We start from the raw sequence: 25,238 nt of genomic DNA on the forward strand, positions 1-25,238 counted from the left end.
ATATAATATCACTTTGTCCATAATTTTGTAAAGACAACTCCAAAATATTGACCTCAAAGATACTAAATTTCTCTATATTACTCAGACTAGAGTTTTTAACACCATAACATACTTTTGTAAGCCTGAACTTCCCAGGCAAAAGCTGTGTGTCCCAGTGGAAACATGGGAAATTCTCTTCTCAGTAGGTCTATCTACACAAGATGCTATACTGCGCAGTAGAGCATAGTCAGCATCACTGTCTACTTGTGCTGACCTTTACGGAGCAGTAATTTGCTCTACTCTGCAGTTAATTTGCTACCTGCAAATGCAAGTAGCAAATAAACTGCTGAGTAATTACTGAACAATACAGTACATGTAGATGGCTGACCAGGAGCAAATTTGTTTCCGGTCAGCTGGGCAGCAAGGGCCAGGAGAGTGTTCCCTGCACCCAGGAGCTTCCTGAGAGCTGCCAGCCCTCACTCAGTGATTGTGTTCATGAAGCTGGGGCTGGGAACAATCTTCCAGCCCCTGCTTTGCAATCATAAAGCTGGGGCTGGGAACAGTGTGGTAGGAGGGTTCTACCCCACCTGAGAGGCAAGACTAGTCTAGAACCCAAGGACTGCTTTCTTCCAGAGCAGGTACTGAGCCATGTAACTTTTATTTCTGTTCATGTCCTCCTGGCCCCACACTCCTCTCCCTTTGGCTGTTCAGGGATGCAGCTTCAAAAGGAGCAGCAGAGATGGAGTCTGAGTAATGCCTGCCACGTAGTGGTTAGAGCACTGTGCAGGTTCAAATCCCCTCTGCATAAGGGTTGCCCTAAAATTTGGGTCTCTGTGCCCTAACCCTTTAGCTCTTGGGGTTAACAATGAGAAGGTGCTTTTCTGGAATCAAACACCAGATAGTTATGCATTTCTGACTACCTACATTTTCCAGGAACTCAGGTATGCATACATAGCTGCATACATTCATGGACAGTGCATAATCTTCATATGTCCACTTACATATCCAGGCTGCAAGGGAAATAGAATTGTTTCCTATGCATTAGTGGGATTTTGGGCACTTACTCAGTTAGAAAGCTGCCATTTTGATGTAGGAAGAAAACAGAATTCCACTCCAGGCATACACTGACTATGCATGTATCTATAATTTGATTAGTTTCTATAATCCTTCTCCCATTGATAGATCTCCTTATTAGTATTTTCAAGTTACTTACCAGCAAGACATGTGTAAAAAAAATTTAAAATTCTGAAGTAAAATGTGTATTATTTTACATATATTTATTGAAACTTGAAACAATTGTGCATGCAGCAACAGGGGAATAGAAAACAGAAGTGCTTAAAGATTTGTTAGCTTATGGCAAACCAGAAAATTTTAGCATTAGCGATTGCCTTTGGTTACAATGTCTTTGACAGAAAGATGGTTTGAGATAAAGCTACTCACAGAACTAGATGCCCAAGGACAGTAGAGCAGTGTTCGGCACATCTGTGGAGGAGTGTATGTGGCCTGAATCTTGGGTACCATGAGGATCTAGTTAGCCTCTGGCACAACCTTAGAAAGTCTTCATTTTCACTAATAGTAAATAGTTCCCAAGGAACTGCTCTGTCAGCCAGAGGCACTGGAGTATATTATGCCCTGACCCGGGCTACTGCTCTCTCACATACTTCCTCCCTGAGCCAGAACAATTTCTATGATAGAGTAAAAGCAAGAAAACCTGGACACAGATATGGCTAATTTAGGATTCTGCTATGTTAAAGGGAATCCTCAGCAGCTACTCCTGCTGCTTTAAGTTAATGTTGAGTCTCCTTTTCAATTTTAGAGCAATGCAAAAGATCTGACCTAAAATGACCTGATGTTCAGATTTTTTCATAATCAAGCCTGAGTGAAAATAAGATACTGTCTTTTTTGTGTGCATTTAGTAGCTATTAGAGGTACAGCTTTATCCAAAGCTTGCCTATGAATACGAACAAAGCACTATTTTCTGTGACCGTATCAATTCACATCTCACGTTACCCCACTAAAATTCCTCAGGGCTATGTTGTCACTGGTTTTGTTTAGGCTTTTTTGGTTGGTGTTGAAGATTAATGCTTGTCAATACCTGTAAAATGACTACACAGATATTATTCTATTGCTGACACTGATGCCTCTGTTGTCTTCACGATACAACTAAATGATTCAAATGATAATAGACATTTCTAACATGCAGCGCTAGTATGGTATTATTGTAACCACTGTGATCTTCCAAGCTGCATAGGTCAATGCAACACAGAACAGGGCTATAAGCCTGCTTGAATTAGCTCTTCTCCTGAATTTCAGGACACCTGAGGTTCAAGAAATTACGTGTGCAATTTATCATCTTAAGTAAAAGCCACATAGTAAAGTAAAAGATAGTCTTTGTTTAAATATTGAACCATTAAATTATTCAAAATGTGTAAGGAAATTAGATGAGCACTCACTTAGCATTTAAATGGAATACTGCATCTTTTTTTTTCTCTAGCACGCTAGATTAACCCTAGTTTAATTGAAATAAAGATGAAAACTACAATTTTTTTTTTTAGTTTTGGACTTAGTGAATATCTCCATGATGTTTTGGGAGTCATCTTAAAGTAGATATAAAAATGTACAGTACATGTACCTTCATATTTCAAAAAGAAATCTAGGATATAGTCCAATGGTAGAGGTAGTAGCCTCACTGGTCAGTGTACATTCTATTCTTTAATCGCTACGCCATGTGAGTTTTGATAAGCATTTAATATATTAGAAAACATTAAGTACTAGAGAAGTATGTCATGTCTATAAAGAAACACATACCTAAAAAAAAATAACAAGATAGATTGTTGCAATTCCTGCTTATACTTCTTCAGAATTGTCTAAGTAAGAGCTTGAGGTACCTGTCTTGTCTGGTACAGGCAGTCCTCAACTTATAACATTTTGAGTGATGTTTAAAAATTGACACCCTGTTTCAATTTTATGACATCAGTTTCAACTTTTCAATGCTTGATCCAAAGTGATGCTACACCACCAAACAAGTTTGCTGCGTTGCCCATCTCCCTGGAGAATATCTGTCCAAACTTGCTTGGACACTTTCTTTAAGAAAGCAGTCAAGACTCCAGAAAAACCTGCAGCCGAGACTCCTGAGAAGACTCCAGCCAAGAACCCTTCAAAAAATCCAACCAAGTGCCTTTCAAAAAGTCCAGCAAAATCACCTCAAACAAGCCCTTCCAAATAGCAATATGATTGCTATTTACAATATAAATACATTAATGTAGCTATATTACACATCTATAATTGATTGAGTACAGAATTCTGGGGTATTTTAAATGAAAATAGGGTATCGAACCTTGGTTCAGGAACCAGTCCCTTATTTATAACATTGTTTCTTACAAGAAAATGTGTTCTGAGTTACGTTTTGACTTAAGACGCAGTTTTCAGGAACCAATTGTGTTGTAAGTCTGCGAACTGCCTGTATATCCATATGCCTAATCTTACATTTAGGTAGTAAGGACCCTTTGACAAAATGTTTCTTTGTTGTGTGTTTACACCTCACAGCATGAGATTCTAGTATGATACGCAACATAAATGATAATATTCATTCTAGGATCGGGATTGACAAAACACTCTCAAATACTCCTGCCTTTAGGTTCCTGTGGTTCAACTACCATGTGTGCACTTTATCTTGTTTAATTTATATTTATTATGAGGTTTCTGTATGTGGAAGCCAAGCCATCCAATGCAATGACCTCAAATTCTGTGATTCCCCAAAGACTACAACACCATCCGTCAGAGATTGCCATTTAACACAATATGAAATGTGATTGAAGTTGTTACACATTTAGTATGACTAGTAACATAGGGAAGGGAGAGGAGAGGTAGGAGAGATAAGGGGGACAGCAAACAAGAAGACAACCCAGAATGAACCTTTGTTCCTATCAGAGCTTTTCTTGTTTGCTGCTCTCCTTTTCTCCCCTTTTGTATTGAAACCACTCACTTGACTTTATACGCAGCTCTATGCTGGTCCTTTCACAGCATCTGATGAAGTGAGCGTGAATTCATGGAAGTTTATGCTCTGTGTATCTCTTATTTAGTTAGTCTAGAAGGTGCATATCTACCCTGCCTACTACCGCCACTAGGCATACTAATAAATCACAACAGGTAAAGAAGCACCAGCTGCTCCAAAAATATCCTTAAAGAGAATTTCCTTGAATGGTTGGAAAGACACATAGCTCATCCTTTTTTAATTGGATTCCTCCCCCTTTAGAAAACTGCCTATTCCTCTTCCAGTCAATCTGAACCTAACAGATTTAACCAATTAAGTTGCTTTCAGCTGTTTTCTTATGTGCAGTCATTTGCTAAACTTCATATACTGCATCTCCTACATTTCATATCAGACTAAAGGAAAAATTTTCAAGAGACCTAAAGGCCGGATCTGTTAAAGGACTTAGACACTCATGTCTAAAAGTGTATGTCCAAAAATGTTTAATTCAGCTGCCCCATACACCTGGAGGTGCCTAAACTCAGTAGGTGCTTCTCTGAATTCCAAGTTCCATAGATGTCAAGAGTTCTGCTTTTGGGCAAATCCAGAATTGACTGATAGGTTGAACAGAGTTGTCCAGGGAAAGAATATGAGTAATGTGGAGTACTCAAGCCACAGTATATCTAAAGGTGTATCTTTATTGTTTCTCCAGTGCTCCCAAGACACTTTATTTTTGTCCTTGCCCATTTAGCAATATTCATATTTTTTTTTTAAATGAGACTTTAGTTGTGTTCAAGGAAAGTTAAGGTTTAAGTTGTTGGTGTGTATTTATAATTTCTTTTTTGTTATTATATAGTGTTAGGGATAATACATTTTTTAAATCTTGAAATATTGTTATAAAAAACTTCAATTTAAATTTGGTAATACTTTAAAGGTAAAGAAGTTATACAGAACTAGTAAGATCTAAGTCCTGCCCTGTTGGTATTTAACACCATATGAAATTTGATTCAAGTTATTACACATTTAGTATGACTACTAACATATGGAAGGGAGAGAAGAGGTAGGAAGGATAAGGCACTTTATCTTTGAATTGAAGAGAGAATGGGAGCAGGGCTGTGTAACTAATCTTTAGCTAGTTCATGTTTCACACTGGTACATTAACTATCTAAAGGTTTGCCAGGATCAAAATATGGGTATCTGTGGTGAATGATATTTTCAGTATTTATAGGAAGAAAAATATATTATTCAGAAATCTCAGTAAAAGTTTTAATCTGAATCGAAATATAACATTTTAAATCTTTAAGAAAACTTTCATAATATAACCCAGGGAATAATTTGATTTCTTACTGCTAGAGAGAGACTGTTGTCTGTTTGCCTAAACAATGGGCTAGGGGCTAGGGAATTGTTTTATTGCTATTAATCATGTTCATTATAGTAATGCCCAAGAAGCATCTGAGAGTGAATTCCCATTTTGTCTGTACAATGACTAATACTAAGTGGTTGACAACCTTTGCCCCAAAGTGCTTAAAATAGAGTGGGGTCAGGAGGGTATCACAGATGGAGAGTGAACAATATTATGGCTGAAAGGACAGTTAATTAAAAGACTATTAGCTAAACAGAAAGAAAAGTTAATGGAGAAGGGGCGATGCTGTTCAATGTTTTATCAGCAATCTCAAAAAACATAAAATCATTTTAAGTAAAGTTTGTAGATGGTGCTAGACAAATAACAATAAGGATCTGTCCATATTTATCATTAGGATTACACAGTAAACATGGCTTATTAGACAAAAAATGTATGTCTTAATACACCTAGATTAAAAGTTCTGTATATGTGGGCTACTAGTGAAATTCCTGTCTTTTCTGGTTATCTAATTTATGATTTTTTATTAGGTTGTCTACAAAGCATTTGGGGGACCGACACATCCAAAGGAATTTGTTCAGCTCTGTCATAATTCTGCAATTCTATATACAACATATATTTCATATAAAATATATAAAAAATATATTGAGTTGAGCACCAGATTTTGAAACCCTTACTCATATCCAGGGATCCTGGTTTTCTCTGATAAAAAAAATCCCCAATTTTCAGGTTTAAAGAAATAACCCAAAATCCACATATTTTCATGATCAAAATGAAACACCACTATATACATATATATATATATAGAGAGAGAGAGAGAGAGAAAGAGAGAGAGAGAGAGAGAGAGAGAAAGAGTTCAATATGAGCAGGGATCTTTTGGGATTAAAAAAAGTAAGCCGAAATTCACATTTTTCCTTGAGTAAAATTAAATGCCACTAATACATACATACACACACATGCATATATAGATCTCTGTGTGTGTGTATTTATGTGTGTGTAATAGGACTTTTATAGGTATCTGTGGTGAATGATATTTTCAGTATTTACAGGAAGAAAAATATATTATTTAGAAATCTCAGTAAAAGTTTACATGATCTAAATGATCATGTATATATAGATATGTAAACATCTAAATGATATCTATATCTATCTATCTATCTATCTATATCTACATGTGTATGCATGTATGTATGTATTAGTGACGTTTCATTTTAATCACAGAAAAATGCAGATTTTGGCTTACTTTTTTAAATCCCAAAATTGGGGATATTTTTTATGAGAGAAAACTAGGATCCTTGCTCATATCAAACTAACTTATGAAATGTATAAAATATATATAACTTAAATTTTCTTTATAAGAAATCTTATAGGTGATGACAAAAAATTAAAATGTCACCAGTAGGTGACCAAATCTAGACACCTGGACAACCAGGATGAGGAACAGAATGTTACCCCAAGTATGTACAACAAATCTAAGGAGAGGAAATGAACTGAATTTTTCAAAGCATAAATTCAGAAAGAAAATTAACTAGGGATAACTATGTATATGGACAACTATGAATATCAGCACTCAGTGTGATATGAGAGCCAAGAGCAAATACAATCTTTGAATGTATACAAAGATAAATAATACACAATTAGTCAATTGCTATGGTCATACTTTGAAAAGGTTGCTGGCATATGGAAAAAAAGATTAAGAAAAGAGATAAAGGAATGATTCATGGTTTGGAAAACCTGCTTTGGAGATTTAGGAAGATCACTCTATCTAACAATGAGAAGATTAAGAGGTGACTTATCAAGGTCAGTAAGTACATGTGTTAGGAGAAGGTTCTGATAGTAAACGGCTCTTTCCGGTCACAGACAAAACCAGAAGCAAGGTCCTATTTCTGGCAGCTGAAGGGAGGCAACAGCAAACAAGAAATAAGACTCAGGCTTTTAAAAGTAAGAACACTTACTGTTTGGAAAAAAAGTGCATTTGGGTTTGAGATTTTGATTGCTTGTTAATTCTCCTCCCAAGTTGCATGGTTTAGCTCAACCCGATTTTAATGGCCTTATAAAATAGCTACTTTGTAAAATATTGGGATACATTGCTATAGAGAAAAGCCACCTCCCAAGCCCAGAGGAGAGAGATTGGTTTCCTAAAAGGTCTGAGGTCAAGCAGATATATTATAGTGGCACAGAGCCCCTCTGCTTAAATCTGATCATACTGAGAAATGCAAATTCTGGAAGTCACAGAGAGCTAGAAGGAAGTAAAATTTAGGATTTAGGAAGCAGTTGTTTTACAACTAATGGGGTTCAGAGAGGAAGTTTATTTTGCACTGCAAACTGTAAGATGTGTAAAATGGTTGTATTACCTGATATCACTAGCAAAGCATTCTCCTATATACAGAAATTCATGGTACAAATTTCTGCCTTCTAAGACATGTTTTCCACAACCTCCATTGTAAGAAGAAAGTATACCTATATTTAGATGTCCTAATACTTAGTGGCAAGGAAATGGCATTTCTTGAAACCCTAAGCTGTGTCAGGACAAGCCAAGCTCAGGAGACAGAGTCACAAATGACTCCCTCTAAGACTGCAAGCATAACTCAAACACAGTTAATAATAGGGCCCTGAGATTTTTTATGACATCTATCTTCATCATTCCATTAATGTGTATGATACCTACCTTGCTTGTATTATTCTTGCTTACAATTGTTTTATGAGATTGATGGAGCTTTTTGTGATTTGTTGAACTTAACCATAGCTATGAATGCCAGGTGTGCTGTTGTTTCCCCTCCAGAGAACCCTTCTTTATGTCCCCTTTCCTCCTATGAAAACTAAGGATATGCCACATGCATGATCAGAGGTCAGGAAAACAGATCTTACGATGACAGGCTGAGAGCCATGGGACTCTTTAGCCTGGAAAAGCATAGGCTCAGGGGTGATCTGATGGTCACCTATAAGCTTATCGGGGTGACCACTAGTATCTGGGGGAATGTTTGTTCACCAGAGCGCCCCAAGGGATGACGAGGTCGAACAGTCATAAACTACTGTGAGACCATTTCAGGCTGAACATAAGGAAGAATTTCTTTACTGTCTGAGCCCCCAAGGTCTGGAACAGCCTGCCATTGGAGGTGGTTCAAGCACCTATATTGAACACCTTCAAGAGCAAATTGAATGCTTATCTTGCTGGGATCCTATGACCCCAGCTGACTTCCTGCCCTTTGGGCAGGGGGCTGGACTCAATGATCTTCCGAGGTCCCTTCCAGCCCTGATGTCTATGAAATCTATGACATCTATGAAGTTGTATGGGTGGAAACACAAAAGAGTTTGGTCTGCAGGCTTCAGAAAAAGACTCAAACAAAACAACCCCCCTCCCCAACCTATACTATTATTTCTTTAGACTTTATTTTCTATGAGTAAAGTCAAATTAGTCTAATATTCTGAATATGAGAACATAAGAACTACTATTTATTGGGTCAGACAATAGGACCATCCTGTCCAAAAATCTGCGTCACACTGGCAGATAGTGGATGCTGAAAGGGAGAGTGAACAGGGTATACCCAGATTTTTTATTTCCACTGTTCCTCTCCAAATTGCAACCTCCAGCATTGATGGTGTAGGTAGTTTTGGTTCAGGGGCCATATCCATAACCCCCATGTTCTATGGAAGTACCCTCCCTCCAAGAATTTGTCTAATCTCTTTTTTAATCTGGTTAAACTGTTGGCTTCCACAAATACTTGTGGAAATGAATACCATACTTTAATTACACGTTGCGTGAAAAATAACTTTCTTTTATTATTTTTAAATTAAGCGGGTGTGTTTACACATGCAATTAATGCTATAAAGGCTTACTGGCCATATTGACATGAGATGCTTTTTGTCCAGTAGCTCATTACTACTGTGCAGTAGCTTGTTACTATGGCTCAGTAGCACTGCGTGGCACGAATGATGACACAATACTACTGCACAGTAGTAACAAACTACTGCTCAGTAGGGCCGCGCAAAATTTCAATGGGTGTTTTGTTTTGAAGCTGTTTCAACACATTTCAAGCTCAAAACAGCAAAAACAAAATGAAACAAAAGGGTTCAAAACACCTCCAAAATGAAATGAGAGCACTGAAAATATTTTGAAAGTTTCTAAATGTTTCGAGTTTCAAAGCAGCCTGGTAGCAGGAGGTGGGGAAAGCCAGTGGTGGAGCAGCTCTGAGAGCAACCCTGGTTCTGAGCGCAGTGACTCTCCCCTGCCTCCTGTCTCCAGCCTCAGCTCTGTGGGGTTGCAGAGCCTCCTGCCGCCAGGCTGTGCTTGCTAGGGCTGCACTCTGAGCAGCTCTGCCACTGACTCCCCTGCTGCCCCCTACCACTGGGCTGAGCTCCATGGGGCTAGTGAAACCACTTGGAATGCAGCCCAGCGGCAGGAGGTAGGAAGGCCAGGGATGCACCCTGAGCAGCTTCACCAGCCCCACAGAGCTTAACCTGCCCTCCCAGCACTGCCAGACTCCTTCCAGGGGTGCAGGCCCCCAGATCTGCATGTAGGATGACAGCAGGTTGCTGCTACTGCCTGGGGCCAGCAGCAGCAGCAGTCTTCCCAGTGTTAGGCCTACACTGCACCCAGCACCAATCCCAGGAGGCAGTGGCAGCCTCCTGTCATCCCACGTGCAGATCCGCGGGCTCGCACACCCAGAAGGAGTACAGCACAGCCCCACAGATCTTCACATGGGATGATAGGAGGCTGCCATTGCTGGCAAGTGATACAAGTTTTGCATTTAGCAGTTTGAGGTACAGTTTCTCAGAAACCCTTGCACCTTAAAACTTAGCAAGTTTCATGCCATCAGAAAGGGCTACCATCCCTGCAAGTTCCATCTGATTCAGGCATGAAATGACAAAGTTATAGGCATTCTCCCCATTATAGCCTATGGGCAAAATGTTGAAACATGTCAGAACAGCGAAACAGTTTCAAGGAAATGAAATGGAACAGTGCTTCAAAACAAAATGAAATGACAAAATGAAACATTGTCCCTTTGAAATGGCAAATCAGAAGTCAAAACGAAATGGTACTGTTTTGCATAGCCCTATCTCGCAGTCAGCATCACCAAGAAGCCATGAAAGGATACTACTGAGCTTGGGAATGAAAGCACTAAATGACAGTGTAGAAACAATTGCACGGTCAGCATCTCATGTAAATGTGGCCACTGAGCAGTAAAATACTTCACAGAGTAAGCCTTCCTGCGGAGCATATCTACCTATAGGTGCTCCCTGTTGGAAGCAAACTTGCTCTAGTGGGAGCAGCCCAATACAGGGCTACCCCAGCCCTGATCTCCCCACTCTGCAGCAGCAAGGGTGAACTCCAGGCTCCCTCTGGGTGCTAGCCTAGGAGCTAGAAGGGAGCATGGGGCCATTTCCCATGTGCATGGGGCCAGAAGAGCTCTGACAGCTGCAGGAGCAGCTCTCTCTTGGTCCCATGTACATTGGGAGGCATCCTGATGTGCAGGGGAGTGGGAGACAGCTACCACTGCAGAGTTCTCCTGACCCCCTGCACATAGGGAAAATCCCTGTGCCCGGCTGGGCTTGTCCGCACAGCTGGGAAATGGCCAGGAATTGTCCTGCTTCTGGGGTATGTCCTAGTGATCTCTAGATTGCGTGGGGATTTCCCCACCCAGCCTGGAGCTGTCTGGGACCTGCCCCAGAAGTGGGACAGTTCCTAGCCAGCCCCGAGCTGTGTGGGAAAGCAGGGAGCTCCTGAGTCTTGGCACTGCTTGGCTCCCAGCTCCTGTGGGAAGATCAGCAGTGTGAGGACAGCGGGGGACAGTGTTAGCCCATCTTGGCACTGCTTGGCTCCCAGCTGGGAGCTGAGTCGCACCAGGACTGCGGGAGTTCCCCATCTCCTGTGGCTCTCTAGTGTTGAGGATGACCAGGAGCAATATTGCTTCCAGTCAGCATCTATAAATACACTACAGTGCAGTATCTACCGAGAAATTAGTTTACTGCCTGTATTTATGGGTAGTACCTAACTGCACAGTAAACTAATTTACTGCACAGTAAATGTGTGCCTGGGTAGACAATGATGCTTTACTGTGCAGTAGATTAGTCTACTGCACAGTAAAGCATCTCATGTAGGCACACCCAGTATCTACTATCATAGATGCATAGATTCATAGATTGTAAGGCTGGAAGGGGCCTCAGAAGATCATTGAGTCCAGTCCCCTGCACCAAGCAGGAAAGAGAACCGGAGTCATTTTGTGGCCTCTAGTTCTTGTATTGTGAGAGACAGTAAACAAAAAAATCCTATTTACTTTAATTTTACCATTTATTATTTTGTAAACCCTTATCATGTCCCCCCTCAAGCATCTCTTTTCTAACTGAGTAGACCTAACCATTTTAGTTTCTCTTCATATGGAAGATGCTGTATACGAGGCTTGTCCAGCATATGGCCTGTGGGCCGCCATACGGCTCTCCAAGCCGTTTTCTGAGGCCCAAGGTGCTGTGATGGGAAATGAAAGTAAACACTGTACTTTCATTTTGCGGGGGTGATGTGATACCACTTCCTGTGACGTCTTTGAATATGGCTCGCAAGCCCACTGGGTGATAAAAAGTTCATGATCCGGCCCCACATTCAAAAAGGTTGGACACCCCTGCTCTATACCACTAATCATCTTTGTTGCCCTTCTTTGTACCTTCTCTAGTTCTTTTATATCCTTTGTGAGGTGTGGAGACCAGAACTGGGCACAGCATTCATGGATGCACCATGGATACATAAAGGGGCATAATGAAACTTTTTGTTTTGTTTACAATTCTTTTCTTAATAATTACTCACATTGTGTTTGCTTTTTGATGGCTGCTAAGCACTGAGCTGATGTTTTCAAATAATGATCAACAATGACTCCCAGTTCTCTTTCCTGTGTAGTGACCGCTAATGTAGAGCCCCTCATAGTGTGGATACAGTGTGGATTATTTTTGCCCATCTGCATTATTTTACACTTACCTGCATTGAGTTTCATTTCCTATGTAGTTGCCACATTAGCATGGTAGTTCTAGATCCTTCTGTAGTTCCTTACAATCCACCTTGATCTTTACCACTTTTAATAACTGCGTCATCTACAAATTTGGCTGCCTCACTACGCAGCCCCTTTTCCAGGCAGTTTATGAATATGTTAAACAGCGCTGGTCCCAACAGATTCCACTGTTTACTTCAGTCCATCCCCAAAACTGACCATTTATACATATTCTTTGTTCCCTATCGTCAAACCAATTTCTAATCCAGAAGCGCACATTCCCTGTAATCCCATGACTACCTCACTTCATTAAGAGCCTTTGATGCAGCACTTCTTCAAAGGCTTTTTGGCAGTCCAGATACATTATGTCAACTGGATTACTCTGATCCACTTGTTTATTGGCACCTTCCAAGTGCTCTAATAGATTGGCAAGACATGACTTTCCGTTGACAAAACTCAGAAGATTTCTCCTTACACCCATGTGCTGAACATTCGTATTTTTATTCTTATTTCTACCAGTTTTTCCAGGAATAGAAGTGAGACTCGCTAGCTTGTATTTCCATGGGTCCCTCCAGAGCCTTTTTTAATTATTAGGGTCACATTGGCAACCCTGCAGTCCTTTGGTACCAAGGCTATATTTTTAATGATAGGCTGCATACTAGAGTAAAGACTTAGGCGATTTCTGATCTGAGCTTCTTCAGGACTTCTTTAGGGTGAATGCCCCCAGATGCTGGTTATTTACTTCTAGTGATGATATTCTAATGTTACGTTCTAACCCACCGTTTTCAGTCATAAAGGATCCATTTCCCTTTTTTGAGGAAGAGATAGAGGAGAAAAGTTAACTGTTCTGGCCAGTTTGTTTTTGTTAGGTAGCTATTCTGCCTAGTTAAATGCCTGCTTGCAATTTAAGTTCCCATGTGGAATGGGGGGGAAGTTTGTTTAATATCTGAATTAAGATTTTATGTAGTGGTGGCATCTGATGTAAAGTAGTTACTATATTAGATAGTGGATGAAATGGGAAATTTATATAAATGTAGTCTATGAAAAGTTTAACAGTATGCTCCTCAGCATCCATAGGGCAGAGTTGGCACTGTTAGACATTAGACCTGAAGTAACCTGCAAGAAATAGTTTTGTGGTGTTCTGTCACAGGTGTGAGATCATTAGTCAAATTAACTACTGCACTTTTTAATGTTCTCCAAATTTATCTTGTAAAACGCATGACATACCCTTCAAAATAAAACTGTCCTCCAAAATTTGGTGCAGATGGCAAAATAAGATGACATCTTTTCGAAAATGTGTCAAAATGTTCATTCAGTCAAGAAATATGATTGGTTGTGTATTCCTGAATGCTTTATTAAATTACAAAACCCACAAAACTTGCTTGCACAAACACCTGTCACAAGAATGACTTAAAATAAGCAAATCAAAATATATAATAAATCAGTTATAATCATTTCCAAGGAAATAGCAGCATTTCTGGGCTTAGAAAAGTTCAGTGTGAACTACACACGTTTACCAAAGTCTTTAAAAATGTTTTATTCAAATAAGTACAGTTACAATTAAATTAATTTAAAGAGAAAATATTCCTGTGTAACATGTTGCTGCAAAATTGTGTGTGTAGACACCTAATTTAGCCTCTTGTTGTCTATGGGATCTGGACTTCAAGCAACATTCTGTTCATCCCTTCACTACTTTAAAGAATACAAGAGTAGAAGTGTTAAACCTACTATCTCAGCCAAACTCCAGCTTTGAAGAAGCAGAGTGAGCCCTGCTCAGGTTCAAGAGTCTGACATAATTAGCTGTGGCAGGAGAAATAGAGAATTTCAAACTAGAGACCAAGCAGGTAACTGATGATTTGTCTGGTGGCTTAAATTGTCAGACACATATCCAGTTGCTAAAGTCCAATTGTGTTTTGAAATCTCTTCCAGGACTGTAACTTTTATTACAAATCTTGAAAGACTTTCTAGATATCTTTTTACCCATTGTGCTTTGCTTGTTTCGGAGAACAGTTTAGATCTTCCTAGTATTGATCTAGTTTCAATTCAAGCCCCGTCGGGGGCAATCTTCAGTGCCCTGTTTAAATGGACCAGAGGGAGTCGCTGCAGAGTGAAGCATAGTTCACCTATTCCAGGTCGGAGTGCATACTCTCTGCACCACCCCATGGCCTTTGATGGCGTGAGAAGGGAGAAACTAGCCACAGGAAATGAACAGAGCTTCTCGATGATAATCCTCAGCACTAAACACACAGGTAGTTAGTTATCTAGCCCTTGCATTTGACCTTCAAAATGATATTTCCGAACACCCAAACAAATCTTCATGCTGAGCAATCAGCCTCCTTACGAGAAAAAAATAGTGTTTAAATGGTTGTGCATTGAACAAGTCAGTCTCTGCTGTGCTATATTATCTTCGAAGTGGAGGAGGTGGGGGAATAGAAACAAAAGCAGCAAGTGATTGTTATGCAATTATGCCATTAGCGGCAATCATTATAAATTAATATGGGTAAGTTTGTTAACAACAGGCAGATGTTCATTGCTGCAACTTTGATCATGAAGCCATGGCTCGAGGAGTTAACGCGGCTGGGATCTGGGCTGGAACGTGCTGAAGCTGAGCAGCACCCATCCTGTCGGCGTGCTTTTCCTCCACACGTTTCTTCCTACATGTGTAAAATGCACACCTGTTCAACCATCCAGACACCCTTGATAATTCCGTTCCAGCTGGTTTGCACTAGGATTAGATGCTCTTTGCATTAGGTTGTAGATGTAGATATGGTTTCTGTAGTGATGGGGCAGACTGCAGAGATCTATTGGCTGCCGGCTTTGTAAATTTCATTCAGTTTGGTCCAATCGCAGGAGGAGAGAGACTGGTACAGCCTGGACCTCTCTCCCTCTTCAATCTCTCTTTTTCTTGCAGATCAGTCTCTCTCCCTGTCTCTGCCTCTCTGCATAGGCAATCAGAGCTCTTACTCACAGACTCAACTCTCCCTTTTGCACTGCTTGTAATGAATTTTCTTCCTGAATGTAGGTCGTTTACCACCGAAAGCGTCAGTTTCCTCCCAAGCCGGCGTCTGCTGTGTGTTTTTCTTTTGCTTTTTTTGGGGTCGATGCATTCCTTTGGACCAGAAAATCGCCTTGGATTCCAAAAAAGGAGAGAGGAACCTGGTATGATCTCCTGGCAGGATTTGGCTGTGTGTTAAAAACAACAAAAAAAGGACCCTTATACATCTGCAGATAGTCCAGTGGTAAGGTAGGTGTCGTAGATTTAAGCTTTGATGTTCATTTTCTTTTCTTGGGTCTTTTTTATTTTTGGCTGGGGAGGGGAGGGGAGGGGGGAGGAGGGGTTGCAGCTGGTACTCTGGCAAAGGTTGACCAGTTTGCTGCAGTCGTCTGTGTGCTTTTACTTTTCCCGTCATTGATCAAGCGCGACTTTCTTTCTGTCACCTCTGCCATCAGCCCCTGTTTGGATGTCACATATGCATGCACATGTGTGTGCATACCTATATTTCTTTCTTTAAATAGCACCCTTTTATTCCCCCCCCCGTTTCCTTTTCCCCTTGCACCATCATTTGGTTTGGAGGCGTTTTGCTGCAATCAGCTATTTGAAAAGGCTCTGGGGCTCGGTGTGAGATGTTTACAAAGTAGCTGTGCCTCACAGACAAATAAACAGAAGTGTGCGGGGAGAGAGAGGGGGAAAAATATCTGCAGTAGAGGGAGAGAAAAAGAGCAGAGCTCCGGGTTCCTGCAAACGCGGAGATGAGAGGCGGTGGAAGGAGCAGCACCTCATGCACCGTGTGCGCGCCTGGGTTTATTGGGGAATTGCAAAACCAGCACGTAGGGCTTTGGTTAACCACTCCCCCCCCCAGCCTCCCCGGGAAAAATGGGGAAAAGGAGGGGGAGGGGGGATCTTGGCTCTTGCTCTCTTTTTTTCTTTTGCTTTTCGTGATTCGCCCTCTTCATTTTGTGGGCTCTGGTAAAATGCCTGCTTCTGTGATGCATGGGGTAGCACACGTGATGGACTGGAGCCCGGCGCTGGGGAGGGGGCGGCTGGGGGCGATGTGTCATTGTGTGCGTGTGGTTGTGTGTGTGTCAGTGTACATGCGTGCGTGTGTGGGGAGGCTGTGGAGTGGTGTGTGTGGTTGTGTGGGCACGTTTGTGTGGGGCTGTATGTGCGCGGGCGGTTGTGTGCGCGTATGTGAGGGTGGGTGTCTGTGCATGTCGGAGGGGTGTGTGTGGTTGCGTGTGCGGGTGTATGAGGTTGTGTGCGGGGGGTTGTATGTGTGTGGATGCGTGAGGTGTGTGGCGTGTGTGTGAAGTTGTGTGGGGGTGGTTGCATGTGTGTACGTGTGTAAGGTGTGTGTGTGTGAAGTTGTGTGGGGGTGGTTGCATGTGTGTACATGTGTGAGGCGTGTATGAGTGTGTGTGCGAGGTTGCGTGGGGGGGTTGCCTGTGTATGTGAGTGTGTGGATGTGAGGTTGTGCGCGTGATGTGTGTGTGTGTGTGTGTGTGTGTGTCTCAGGTTGCGTGGGTGAGTGGCTGCGTGTGGATGTGTGAGGGTGTGTGGATGAGTGGGGGGGGTTGGTTGTGTACGCGAGTGCATGTGAGGTGTGTGAATGGCAGTGTGTGTGCGCGGTTGTGGTGGTTCGTGTGTGCAGGGAGAGGGGCTGTCTCGCAGGAGCGCGGGTGCCTGTGCCCCGTCCGGCAGCGAAGGGCGGCCGTGCCCCGGAGGCGGCGAGCGGGCCCGGGGGTGCTGCCCCTTCCCTCCCGCCCGCGCCGCAGCCGCCCCCCTTGCAGCCCGCGGCGGCCGCGGTTGCTGCTACGTCCCTCCTGCTGCCGCCACCTTGTGCCTCTCCGTCCCCTGCCTGCTCGGCTCCGGCTCCTCCGCCTGCCCCGGGCCCGCCTGCTGGCTGCGGGCGCCGCCTGGGCCCCGGTGCAAAGGGTGCGGGCGCCCTCCCCAGCAGCACAGGCCGAGCCTCCCTGGGAATCCCCCTCCTCGCTGTGCCCCGTAGGATAGGCCCTGCCTAGAGCCGGCAGCATGCAGGGCTGCGCTCCTTCCTCCTTGCCCCCAGCTGCCCCGGATGGATCTCCGGCTTCTGCCCCATCACTGCAGCGATCCCAGGGGGAGAAGCAGGAGGAAGCACCCGCAGAAGCACCCTGCAGAGGCCACAGCGTGCCTGGGCATCCCGCCAGCCCTGCCTGCCATCCCATTTGAGGCTCAAGGGGGCACCCTTGAGCTTCATGCCCATCTCAGGGCAAGGGTGCCTTTATTTCCAGAGGAGCCAGCTCTGCTGGAGGGCACTGCTTCCCTCTCCCTCCTCCTGGTCTCAGCCAAGAGGCTGAGACTGGTTTCACAAGCAGTGGTTTCCCTGTTTCCTTTTGCGGGCACTCCTTGGTGCTGGAATTCACCGGGATGTGGCTGCATGCCATTTATTAACATTGTTCTTCTTGTTATGTTTTTGATTATCACTCTGAGAGGAGGCAATCATTTAAAAAGAGAGGAAAAGAAAGAAAGTCAAGAGATAAGTGAATCGCCTATACTGCCGGCCTATCCCTTATTTTCATTAAAAAACCTAATAATAGAAACCTTATCTACCCCTGAAACTAAGCTAATTTTAATAGTAGACTCAGGGGGAAATAGAACTTTGTCGTAACAATCAGGTGCTGTTCTTGCGAGAAGATTCCACAAGGTGGTAGTATGGACTCTTGCTAGCGATTTTTTATTTTATTTTATTTTTGAGGTTCGGTCAATTGTCTGAAAGGTTCCCCCCCACCGCTCCCCCCGTACTTATTTTCATATCCATATCTATATCTATAGATATGTATACGCACACACACGATATGTATCTTTATATGTATATGTACATATTAAAAAAAAGAATTGCATGCATGTTTTAAAATGACAAAAGCATCCTTGTTTTAAAATGGTTTAACATTCAGGCGACACTTCCTAGCTGAGCTGCTTCTTCGTTTGTTGAGTCCTGAAAAACAAGGGAACAGGAAAGATTTTAAATGGAAGTTTTCAGCTGTGTTGGTCTGGGGCTGGTTGCAAAAAGTGGAAAATCTGGCTGGGCGTGAGGCAAGCGGCAGTAAATCTGTCCAAGGACAGGTAATGGAATGATATGTGGAAGTCAGTATTATATTAGATAGATTAAGAATATGGATTAAACTGTAGCAGTGTATGCTTCAATGAATAGAGGCAGAGACGGATGTGGTCATTTAATCTATTTCAGTGGATGCCTATATTTAGCTTTTGGAGTCCATAGGCTTTATTGGGGTACTGCTGTGGGCCATCACCATGATGTAAGCAAATGCTCTCTCTTTTTTTTTTTAGAAACTTTGTATTCATATGTGTGTGTGTGTAATCTCTGTAATGATAGTTGATTGTTAGACAGGGAAAACAAGAGTATCCTTTAAATCTAGGCAGCACATTGATTCCATATGATTCCTACTGTGAGGGTGATTGTGCATGTGTCTAGATAAAAGAGGTTGGAAGGCAAGGACAAATGGATGAGATTATTGGCAGTTAAACCAAATGGAAATCTCTGGCATTTTTCTCTCCAGACATGATTGCAGCATGGATTTCACTGCAAATTTAAGTAATCTCAGATTAGTGGAAGGGCAGTAATTTTCATCCCCTGGGACACAAATTAAGTGCACTTATTATTAGATATGTAAATCTTTTTATGGTATTAATATAAGGAAATAATTTGGGGTTTATCATAGAAAGCTAATCATTATTTCTTTTAATTATAATTCACTGAATAAAGAACTCAGGCTAATTTATTTGGATGGACTAGTTGCAGATTTAATGTGAATCCTTCATTTTGATTTCATTTTTAGTATTAAATGTACTTCTCTCACCTCTGTTACTATTTGTACAGAGTGGTCTATAGATACTGTTGTTATTAGGAGGGTTGCAGCAATTTTTTCTATTGATACTCGGGATAGAGTTGCATAAACATTTCAATGAATTGTTAAAAAGAACAAATGTAAAAAGGTAGCATACATGACTATGCAAGCAAAAATATCTTGGTAAGACTGAAGCATCAAAATATATGACAAATATAGTTGTATGAGAATAATACAAAATACCGTTTAATTTTGAGGTACTGATTTTTTGCACTTGAGAATGATTTCCATTTGTGTATGTGAGTTGTTTTATTAATTGTATTGCATAGATAACACATAAATGCAACTATGGTTAGTGTGTTAAGTGTAGCTGTACTAGTTGTTATTGTTAAAAGTGTGTTTGGCATCTACTATATATTTCGTAGTTATTATTGTTCATCAGGAATCTGATCCAAAACTCACTGAAATGATTCTGAGATTTTCCACTGATTTATAATATTCTTTAGACCAGCTCCATACTTGTAGAAATATATATGGTGACTACAGAAGAAATGTGTATTTCTTATCTAATATTAACATTTCTAGTGGGGACTGATAAGTGTTCCTTTGCATAGTGACTTTAGGTCAGATAAACAAAAATGCCAATAAATGCACTAAAAATTCAATAATCTGTGAAGCTCTTATATTGCATTTTTCTTACTCAAGGGTGCAAATTGATCAATTAAGACATGTCTGGTTAGAAAATACATTACAAGAAAAATGTCGTGGTATAAATAAAATAGGACAATTGGACTGTATTGGATTAAGATAGCTAATACAATATGTAGATTTACCAAAGATTTTACATTCATAGATTTGTTCTCACACATGCTCAGATGGGTCCACCATTCTTCAAAGGGGCATTTAATTCAAAGGGATGATAATTAAGAGTTTGTTAAAATGGTTTTCTTAATAAGCAAAGTCCTAACCAAGCCTAGTGAAGGTAAGAGGTAAAAAGAACAGCTGCGTGAATGAAGATTTCATATAACAAACAGTGATGCATTTGTTTTCTTTTTAGCATAAAAGTAATTCACAGAGTGTATTCTGAATACTCTATGGAGGTGTGAACTTCTGTTTTTGACAGGTTCTCAATACAGCCTCCACTTGGCCTTTGAAGGAGGCATGCTGCTGTTTGATGGCTGAATCACACAGTGTGAGGCACAGGTCCATCTGGGTGGGACAGGAAAAAACCATGATGCTGTAAACAACATAGGATTTAGTCATTCTACCATTTGAAGACATGTCATAAAACACAAATATTCCAGACCTCTTTTTGTGTGAGCAAGATTCATTAGTAATGCACACCAGGCTGTGAGCAAAAACCTAATAAAACCAAAACATAAACATGAACCTGGCAATGAGCCACTCAGATCAATATGGGGCTCTCATTTCAAACCGCAGCTATTCTCTGTCACAGTTCAGCTCAGGTGCGCTCAAGCAATGTTTGTAAAGCATTTATGCTCTGAGCCATTTCGATCCCCACATCTGACAGGGTTATGTACTCAACTCTGTCACCTTTTAATAGGTCTCATTGTGTTTGCTTTAGTAGTCCCCAGATCTGAATTGCAAGAAAAAAATGCTTGCTGGCTTAAAAATAAAGAAAAAAAAAGGGAAAAAAAGATGCATTGGCAGTAATCCTGGAAATTATAGAGATGATAGAGGATGAAGACCCACTTGTCACAACATGAAGATGGTGTTAGGTGAGGGGGGAAGGGTGAGAGAACTTAGAGTACAATGTATTTAAAATAATAAAAAAAAGAAAAGGGCACATGGTTAATACCTTTGGGGAAAAGTTTTTTTTTTTTAAGGAGGTGCCAGTAAAAGAGCACATATGAGTTCATACCTGTTTAGATATAAGTGAAATTAGCAGAAAAATGTTTATGTATTCTTATGCTTAAAATCTTTATTAATTAGTATAATTTCTTTCTGACTTTCCAGAGTATGCATGATGATCACAACACCACACTGTTCTTCTGGTTCCACCTGTAATGGGGTTTTACTCCTAGTATCGCCAAATCAAGGAAGATGCATATTTGCTTACCACGTGAAATGAGGCCTAGCTATAATGCGCATAAATGTAGGGACATATTCTAAAAATAAGTTACAATGAATAGGATCATATTTTATGATATTATATTCTGCGGGGTTGTGTGTGAAACTCACTTGCTACTTAGGACATATTTTAGAAATTATATCCAGCTGAATATGGCTAGTAACTATATTGTAGAGGTTAAGAATTCTCATACTCATCTTTCCATTGTCGATTCATGTGTACACTTACAGAGGAAGCTTGTGTTAAACTATTATTTTAAAAGTTGTAAACATATTACAGTAGTTTAACTGTTGATCTCTTGGAAGACTAGCCAGAAAATAGGTTCCACCATTATGAAAAAAACTTTCTTTGACAGTATTTCTTTGTTCTTTGGCTGTGGATTTTGCGTGGAGCACAACAGGGTCATGTTGAAGAGTGATGGTGGCACTAGTTGTTCTGTAGAGAATCTATAATGTCATGTCTGTTAAGATATGAACTGACAAGCAGTTATAAAATTATTCCAAGAAATGATAAATATGACATTATTTTATATTACACATTGCATAGTGTGAAATAACTACTTTTTATTTACCACTCTTTAAATGATTGATATTTTATATGTAATGGAGGAGTATTACTTTGGCATTATATTGATCAATAACATGAAGTGCCTCAGCACCTTGTAATAACTGATGAAAGAGAAAGTACTTAACAATTAGAGTATCATAAAATGTTGGCTGTATTCATTTTTCTTCATTACAATTAGCATTTTTTATTGGATATAAATGTGCAATACAAAAGTTTAGAACACACTATACATTTACAAGACCATATACTTCTAGGGCTATAGTCCACTTTCTCTTTTAGGCAGGTGGAAATACAACTCTTCAATCTGGAATCAATCTGTAAAGTCAAGAACTGAACTAAAGTACTCAGAAAAAGATTCTTTCCTGTCTTAAGAAAATAAATTTTGTTTAGGCTATCCAATTAGTTTTAAATTAATCTTTTCCATTTTTATTCCAAAGGACTCAAGAAATTAGCAGGTTTCCTCAAACAGTTCTATTTTAGTTTATGGTCTTTCCAAATCAGAGATCAACAACTGTTTTGACTATGGAAAATTTAACTTGTGCTTTTGTACTCTTCAGGTATTTCCAAATATAGCTTTTGGGATGGGGGGAGGCAACAGGCAGAAAAACCTGTTAAATGTTTTTTGCACTTAAAAGGGTACAAATCCAACTTCATAAAACAATGCAGATAAGTTTTGTGATTTTAGCCTAGTGTTTTTGGCCCCTATATATACCCTAGGGTATATATAGCTTGTTTTCTATTTTCTATTTCACTTCGTTAGCTTAAGTATTGCATGCTTTCCAAGATGGACTGTGTCTTATTTGTATTTTGTACAGTTTAAAATATTTACTTCTGGTCTGTAAATAAATGATAAAATTAAATGATAGGTCAGATCTGATACTTCTGAAATAAAAAAGGTCCTGTTTTAGACATATCAAAATGTAATAAAAGTTGATAGTGCAAAACTGATTTTTGTATTGTCAAAACAATTTGGAATGGCCCATCACTTGTTTCTGTTTTTATTTCCCTCTCCTACTTTACCATAACTTTGAAACTCATGCAGAGATACTCCTAGATATAACAATGTATGGTACCAGCTATATGTCTTCTTAATATACAACTGTCTCCCTGCTCCTTTCTTTACTGGACATAGCATTAGCCAGTAAGATAACCAAGATTAATATTAGGGGTCCATGTTTGATGAATTCACTGGATTGATTACTATTGATGACAGTGAGCCAATCAGACCCTGTCGTATGAAGACACAGTAACAGACAGAAGTAGGCAGAACCTCATGCATTAAAGGGTATTAGCTTAATTTTAAACTTATTAAAATCCATCTTTTAAGCAGCAAAAAGGAAATCTTACATTTGCAAGAAATCTTTTACGTAAAATCTATCCCATCTTTGGAAGGTTGCTAGAGATGAAGTGGGCATATGGATACTGTGCTAAAAAGTCTGTAGAGTAATCACAGCTCAAAACTGTGAAGGCCTGTGTTGTCATCAGTCTGTTTTCAAGACTATTGTTCATTGGTGGATCAAGGATTTTGTAAAGGCAAGTGTGGGAGTAGCAACCAGCGGCTTTATCCCCTCTCTCAGATTCCCCTCCTCACTAGGATGAGCAGACCATGCAATGGGAGCAGTAGCCAGAGACTTTTTATAGTCCCCAAAGTAGAATTTTACCCTGCCGCTGCTCTCAGCACCCCCTCCTTTGCCTTCCATGCTTAGTGGCAGAACCCCTCCCCTCCCATTCCTCATCTCATTTGCCTGCCTTTGCCACTGTCTTCCCTGGCCCTGGCTGACCTGAGAACAGGGGGAACTCCAGAGCCACTCCTGGCAGATTCCTCTCCCTCTGCCTGTTTCTGGGCTGTCAGGGAACGTGGAGGATGGGGAATCTGCCCACTGTTGCTGTCCTGGGCTGGGCTTCCCACACAGCCTAGCTGGAGTAGGGGCAGGAGTGACTCTGGAGCTTCCCCACTCTTGGGGCAACTGGAGATAGTGAAAGTGGGTGGAGGAAAGGAGGTATCAGAGAGAAAAGAACAGGACCTGCCTCTGAGCTCGGAGGGGAAGGCAGGGTTCTTATCTGTTTTGGGGTCTTAAAAAAGTCTTTGGCTGTTGCTCCTGTGGCGTGGTCTGAAAATGGGGTGTGACCACGACACTGTACCCTCCACTCCCCAGATTTGCCTCTGCTAATGTTTTGCTTTACTCATGGAAATGAAGATTTGTACACTATAATTTTATGTGACATTTCTCTGAGATTTTTATTTAAACAATCATTTCATCTACCTTGGTTAGTCTTTGGTAACTGAAGTGATGGAATAGACTTCTATAATTACTATTACCACTACAAGCTTTGGGATGTATGGAAGGCTTTGCCCTATATAGGCATATCAGTGCTGTATTATCTTGCTGCACTGTCTTTTGGGTACCTATTCTACTTCTACAGCTCGTGGCCCATGAGATGATGGTTTATGCTGTATTTTGAAAAGCTCTGTGGGATTGTGGTAGGTGATGTGTAACTCCTGTAAGACTTTGGCAACATTTGACATTTCCAAAACTCTTTTATCAATGTCAAGATGAAATAGCCTGATCTCATTCCTTGGATAGCAATAAAAGTGTCTGCTTCAGTTTCTGGGTCTTATGAGATATCTCAGGCAACTGCATTAAAAAGGAGTCCAGCAGCATTAATGGACAGTGAGAGATTGAGACCAAGGGATTATTACCGAAATAATTGTTTCTTCACCCAGCCTCCATTGTGAAATGTCTTAATGTTGCTTATCAGGTTAAGATGTTGCTTATCATTTTGGGCATCATTTGTGAACCTAGCACATAACTACAGACTGTTTGGGTGGAACAATTCTGCAGGCCAGCAGCAGGCAATACTAGCTTCATAACTAAAGTAATAATTATAAAATCTTCCTGTTGCACTATGCATTATCTATGTGAAAGCCAAGATGAGGTCTCAATGCCCAATGGAGCGAGGAGGAAGTAGGTCTTGCTGCAAATTATGCACAGCTGGACAGACAGGCTGTGGCACCTAAGGCTGTATATTAACACAGCCTGTGGTAGGCCTGCTGCCCAAGTGAAAAATGTTCAAAGCACATACTTCCCTAAGTGCAGGTAGGAAATTGGAGAACAAATGATACAGATCACTGCTTTTGAGAGATGTAAGCATTAATAATTGGCACAATTGAAAACCAGTGTCACCCAACAGGTAGAGGATACCTCTTTATGTGGTAGATAATACATATATATTTTTAAGATTATGGTGATGGTAATTTATATGATTTAAGTTGAGATGAGTGCAGTTCAGAGCATTATGGAGGTATTGCTGCAGCAGTAAGTGTTAACAATTCTAATGAAAAATCTTGTTTTCCTGGGATGATGTTAGAACTGTATCATTTATACATCTGCCTTTTCCCCCTTGACATTTAAAGGAAAAATATTTATGTTCATATGTTTGATGAAATATAGT

The 25,238-nt window shown here is 40.7% G+C and overlaps 1 protein-coding gene across 5 annotated transcripts in view; it reads left to right on the top strand.

Annotated features, from left to right (window-relative positions):
• The first annotated feature begins 15,392 nt into the window (after positions 1 to 15,392).
• The window catches only part of NLGN4X (neuroligin 4 X-linked), a 284,323-nt gene continuing 274,477 nt past the window's right edge, over positions 15,393 to 25,238 (top strand). For 3 of the 5 annotated variants that reach the window (XM_090064060.1, XM_090064081.1, XM_090064077.1), the window contains exon 1: positions 15,393 to 15,527. The gene's annotated coding sequence lies outside the window, so the exon portion shown is untranslated. The remainder of the gene's footprint in view (positions 15,528 to 25,238) is intronic. The other 2 variants (XM_090064066.1, XM_090064073.1) reach the window with 2 other exon arrangements.

This window comes from Crocodylus siamensis, chromosome 1, assembly GCF_052110815.1.
Source record: "Crocodylus siamensis isolate JL-2025a chromosome 1, ASM5211081v1, whole genome shotgun sequence".
Taxonomy (NCBI): domain Eukaryota; kingdom Metazoa; phylum Chordata; order Crocodylia; family Crocodylidae; genus Crocodylus; species Crocodylus siamensis.